Source organism: Grampus griseus, assembly GCF_964374135.1.
Source record: "Grampus griseus genome assembly, chromosome: 10".
NCBI classification, from domain to species: domain Eukaryota; kingdom Metazoa; phylum Chordata; class Mammalia; order Artiodactyla; family Delphinidae; genus Grampus; species Grampus griseus.
The window spans coordinates 83,161,746-83,168,126 of record NC_139004.1 but is presented as its reverse complement, the minus strand read 5'-3'; positions in this window follow the sequence as shown (position 1 = coordinate 83,168,126).

Sequence of the window (6,381 nt, the reverse complement as noted above, 5' to 3'; positions counted from 1 at the left end):
GCTGCATATTCTGTTTGCCTCTCCAGACCTAGCTCTACCCTGTGCTCTGTTCCCAGAGGAGGCTGACATTAATGGACTATCTCAAAGCACCAGTGACCTCCAGCTTCCAAAGGGGTTCAGTCAATGGGAGGCACTATCAGGAAATCGGAGAGAAAGAGGGAAAGAGAGAGGTTGGAGTATTTATTCCCCAAGCTCTTCCCCCACCCCTGCAGCTTTGGGGCAGTGACTGCATTCCTCCCTGAAAGGCCACACCTCCTGCCTGATGGCTACAGCTCCTTCTTGAGATCCCACTGACCTTGGTCTTCCCACCCTTCAGGTCTAGAGGTGGAAGAACATGTCCATGCCCGCCCACTGTATCTCCTGGCAGTTTCCCCTATTTCTGACCCCACCTCTGGCTTGAGGGTACCACCCATTTCCCAGGGGTACTCAGATGAGTACAGTGTCACCCACACAATTTCTAACAGATAAACTTCTGAGGGGTATTGGGATTATCAACTGAGGTGATGATGTCAAACTTAGCAGGTGCCTGTCATAGCAAGTGCTCAGGAAATGTACAGTTGACCTTTTTTTTAAAATAAATTTATTTATTTATTTTATTTATCTTTGGCTTCTTTGGATCTTTGTTGCTGAGCGCGGGCTTTCTCTCGTTGCGGCGAGCGGGGGCTACTCGTCGTTGTGATGCGCGGGCTTCTCATTGCGGTGACTTCTCTTGTTGCACAGCACGGGCTCTAAGCGAGCGGGCTTCAGTAGTTGTGCCACGCGGGCTCAGTAGCTGTGGCTCGTGGGCTTAGTTGCTCTGTGGCATGTGGGATATTCCCGGACCAGGGCTCGAACCCATGTCCCCTGCACTGGCAGGCTGGTTCCTAACCACTGCGCTACCAGGGAAGCCCACAGTTGACCTTTGAGCAACAGGCGTTGGAAATGCAAGAGTCCACTTATATGCAGATCTTTTTCAACAAATACACAGTTGGTTCTCTGCTTTCACTGGTTTGGCAACCTGGATCCAATCAACTGTGGATCAGAATTTCCATGTGCAGTTAGTTAAATCTGTGGAAGGGAAACCTGCGGAATGGGAGGACCGACTGTACTATTCCATTTTATTTAAGGGACTTACTTGAGCATCTTCAGATGTTGATATATGCGGGGGCTCCTGGAACCAACTGCCTGTGGATACCGAGGGAGGACTGTAATATTGTTTGTAAGGAAACATGGTAAAGTCGGTAAGCCAAATCAGAAATCCTCTTAGAGCTTGACCTCCCTTATTCATTCTTTACTTGTCTCTGACAGACCTTTACCCCTGCCCCTCCCTCTCTCTCTCCTCCCCCACCCCCAATCTAGACAGGTCCCAAGTGTGCAAGTCCCAAGATTGAGATACTGCAAAGAGAATAAGAGGGAGTCTCCCTTTGTCCTTGAACCTGAGCCAGGTCCAAAGCCTTGCCTTAGGCAAGGTCCAGAGCTCTTACCAAGCATCGAACAATTTTCTATTTTGCCTTTCTTTCTGCAGTTGATCCTTGTATATATATTCCATGGATCAGAGCCTTAAAAGGGAAAAGAACTGAAGAGTACCCCCAATCCCTAACAAAAGTTGCAAGGAACAAAGCCTGACTACTTGTTAAATAGAATTTCTTCAGGTTTATTGAGTTATAGTTGACATATAACATTGCATAAGTTTAAGGTGTACAACATGTTGATTGATACACATACATATTGTGAAATGATTAGCACAATAAGCTTGATTAACACATCTGTCACCTCACATAATTTTTTTGTGAGAACACTTCAGAGCTCCTCTCTTACCAACTTTCAAGTATATAATACAGTATTGTTAACTATAGTCATCATGCTGTACATTAAATCCCCAGAATTTATGCATCTTATCACTGGAAGTTGGTACCCTTTGACCAACACCCCCAAGTCCCTGGAACCACCATTCTATTTGTTTCTATGAGTTTGGCCTTAGATTCTAGATATAAGTGAGATCATATAGTATTTGTCTTTCACCATCTGACTTACTTCACTTAGCATAATGTCCTTAAGGTCCGTTTATGTTGTCAAAAAAGGCAGGATTTCCTTCTTTTTTATGGCCAAATAATATTAATATTCCATTGTATTTGTGTATATAGATAGATAGATAGATCACATTTTCTTTATTCATTCATCTGTGAATGGTCACTTAGGTTGTTTCCATGTCTTGGCTGTGGTGAATGTGCTGAAATGAACGTGACCGATCTCTTTGAGATCTGATTTAAATTCTTCTGAATATATGCCCAGAAGTGAGATTGCTGGATCATACAGTAATTCTATTTTTAATTTTTTTGAGGAACCTCTGTACTGTTTTTCATCGTGGCTGTACCAATTTACATTCACACCAACAGTGCACAAGTGTTCCCTTTTCTCCAAATCCTCACAAAGAGAGTAATTATTGTGTGTCCTTTTGATAATAGCTGTCCTAAGAGGTCTGAGGTGATATTTCACTGTGGTTTTAATTTGCATTTCTCTGATGATTAGTGATGCTGAGAATCTTTTAAAGTACGTGTTGGCCATTTATATGTCTTCTTTGGGAAGATGTGTATTCAGATTGCCTGCCAATTTTTTTATTGGATTATTTGGGGGATTTTTTTGCTATTGAGTTGTGTGTGTTCAATATACATATACATATATATATATATATATAATCTCCACTTTGCCGAGAGCTTTTATCATGAAAGTGTGTTGAATTTTGTCAAATGCTTTTTCTGCATTGACTGAGAGGATCATATGATTTTAATCCTTCATTCTATTAATGGGTGTATCACACTTATTGATTTGTGTATGCTGAACCATCTTTGCATCCCAGGGGTAAACCCCACTTGATCATGGTGTATGATTCTTTTAATGTGCTGTTAAATTCAGTTTGCTAATATTTTGTTGAGAATTTTTCCATCTATATTCATTAGGGATCCTTATCCTTATCTGCCTTTGGTAACAGGGTAATGCAAGCTTCATAAAATGAGTTGGGGAGGATTCCCTCCTCTTCAATTTTTTGAAGAGTTTGAGAAGGATTGTTATTAGTTCTTTAAATGTTTCATGGAATTCACCAGTGAAGTCGTGTGATCCTGGACTTTTCTTTGTTAGGAGGTTTTTGATTACTACTTCATACTTGTTAGTCATTATTGGTCTGTTCAGATTTTCTTTACCTTTTTTTGAAATTTTATTTATTTATTTATTGACGTATCGTTGATTTACAATGTTGTGTTAGTTTCAGGTATACAGCAAAGTGATTCAGTTATACATGGTGTGTGTGTGTGTTTGTGTATAAAGATATATGTATATATATATTCCTTTTCAGATTCTTTTCCATCATAGATTATTACAAGATACTGAGAATAGTTCTGTGTGCTATATAATATGTACTTGTTGTTATCTATTTCATATATAATAGTGTGTGTATGTTAATCCCAAATTCCTAATTTATCTCTCCCCCCACCCCTCCTTCCCCTTTGGTAACTGTAAGTTTGTGTTCAGATTTTCTATTTCTTCATGACTCATTCTTAGTAGGTTGTATGTTTCTAGGAATGTATCCATTTCTTCTAGGTTAGGCAGTTTTTTGGTATATAATTACTCATAGTAGTTTCTATGATTCCTTGTATTTCTGTGGTATCAGTTATAATGTCTCCTCTTTCATTTATAATTTAGTGTGAGTCTTCTTTTTTCTTAGTGAGTCTAGCTAAAGGTTTGTCAATTTTTTACTTTCTCAAAACACCAACCTTTAGTTTCATTGATTTTTTTTATATTGTCTTTCTAGTCTTTATTTCATTGATTTCTGCTCTAATCTTTATTATTTCCTTCCCTCTGATAACTTTGGGATTAGCTTGTTCTTATTTTTCTAATTCCTTGAGGTATAAAGTTAGGTGTTTATTTGAGATTCTTCTTCTTTTTTTCTTTGCAGTACGCCGGCCTCTCACTGTCGTAGCCTCTCCCGTTGCGAAGCACAGGCTCCGGACGCGCAGGCTCAGCGGCCATGGCTCACGGGGCCCAGCCACTCTGCGGCATGTGGGATCTTCGCGGACCGGGGCACGAACCCGTGTCCCCTGCATCGGCAGGCGGACTCTCAACCACTGCGCCACCAGGGAAGCCCCTCTTCTTCTTTCTTAATAAAGGTATTTGTTGCAGTCAACTTCCCTCTTAGAACTGTTTTTGCTGCATTCCGTAAATTTTAATATATTGTGTTTTCATTTTCATTTGTCTCATGATACTTTGATTTCCCTTTTGATTTCTTTAACCCATTGGTTGTTCAGGTGTGTGTTGTTTAATTTGCAGGTATTTGTGAATTTTTCAGTTTTCCTCCTGTTATTGATTTCTAATTTTATACCACGTGGTCGGAAAAGATGTTTGATAAAATTTCAGTCTTCTTAAATGTGTTAAGAATTACTTTGTGGCCCAACATTATCATCTTTCCTGAAGAATGTTCTATGTTTACTTGAGAAAAATGTGTATTCTGGTGCTGTTGAGCAGAATGTTCTATGTGTCTTTTAGGCCCGGTTGGTCTATAGTGTTTTTCAGGTCTGCTGTTTCCTTATTAATTTTCTCTCTGGATGATCTATTAAGTATTGGAAGTGTGGTATTGAAGTCCCTGCTATTACCGTATTGCCATCTCTTTCTCCCTTTGGGTATCTTAAAATATGCTCTAAATATTTAGCTGCTCCAATGTTTGGTGCATTTATATTTATAATTGTTATATCCTCTTGATAAATTAACCTGTTTTTCACTATATAGTGACCTTCTTTATTTCTTGTGACCAATGTTGACTGCTTGCAGAGTGTAGCTGTGAGGGGGCTGGAGCTGAATATAGGGGTCTTTCAGGACTGCTAGTAGCACAGATAAGAGTGTCTCCTGCTGGGCCCCTGGGCCAGCAGGCGTGCTCGTGGACTGTGGCTGGAGCAAGTTGGAACCCCATTTCAGGGCCCTTTCAGAATCTACAAACTGAGCTGGACAGGCTTAACTCCACAAGCTCCCAGACCATGGCCAAGAAGGGCTGGAGCTGGTTCATGATCCAGTCAGTACTGAGATCTGTATGACTACTGCTCAACATACAAGTGTGTATTACTCCTCTTGGGTAACCTTGGCATTTGGTGCTGATGATGGAACAAAAGCCACATGGGGTCATAGCTAAGTTCTCAGGGGTATGGAGCTGTTTCTGGGTCTGTAACCAAGACCGTGGTCCATGAATCCGCCACCTGGGTTTAAGCCTGCCTTCTCACAACATCTCTCCTCCGTCTTTGACTGAAAGGGGGTTTTACAATTTTCTACTTCGACCCCAAAGCTCCCACAAAGACACTTTTGTCTGTGAATAGATACCAAATTATTGTTGAAGGGGGACACAAGTGAGGAACATCTTGTTCAGCCATATCATTTGATAAATGGTTTTAATTAGGGACTGAATATAGGTTTCATCTCAGACACTGACTTGGTGGATAGTAGCTGCCTGGTGTGGGGCTCTGTGAAAGATTCTGAGGTTGCTCCTGGGCTTAGAGAACGCCATCAGCGGTTAGTAATGTCTGCCGTGGACATGACTTAGGGGAGTGCCGATACAAGTGCCATGTATTTGTCATTCCTGATCTGTAATATGAACCTCAGCCAGTGGTGGTAGTTGTAATTTTCTGCTGGGTCATGCCCTGACTTGGCCTTGGCAAGGTATTCAGATGCCTTGGTAGCAACTGGGTAATTTGCTGTTTACTTATCTTGCCTAAAGTAAGAATTTACTTTTGCGCTAATTAAAATTGTATTTTAATTTTAGTAACTGACTGACAACATAGTATGCATATATGTTTGAGCTCTCAAGAAATGTTTAAGCTTTTAAAATATGTTCGGATGCCAAGAAAGATGGAAAATCTATTAGGATGAATGCAAGAAATAAATTTACTTTAGATCAGAATGTGCTAGTGAATACCTTGTTTTTATATTTTCATGAAACTTTGGAATGTTATTTCTCTTTGTTCTTGAAACAAATATTTTGAAAAAATGGGGACGACCATGTTAAAAGAAATTATAAGTGCTGTGACATATAAAAATCCTCCAAATAATTTTATTAAAAACCACAGCAGACTAAGTTCTCCCCCCAAATTAGTGCCTACACTGACTGTTAAACATGCAAATACCGTGTTCTCATAGTCCTGCATCTTACCCAGAGCCTTGCACTTGTATTCCCCCTGTTGCTGAGTGGTTGTTATTGTAAAGGCACCATCTGACCCTCTATAATCCCCAGATTGCATTTCAGTGGATTGCAGTTGGGCAGACAGATAAATTTTTTTTCAATTTTAGAAGCTCCCATCATACCTACAAGTATTTTTTAAAGTGATGCTAGTTTGTGTTACATGGAAACGTTTGCTGAGCAAAGTCAGG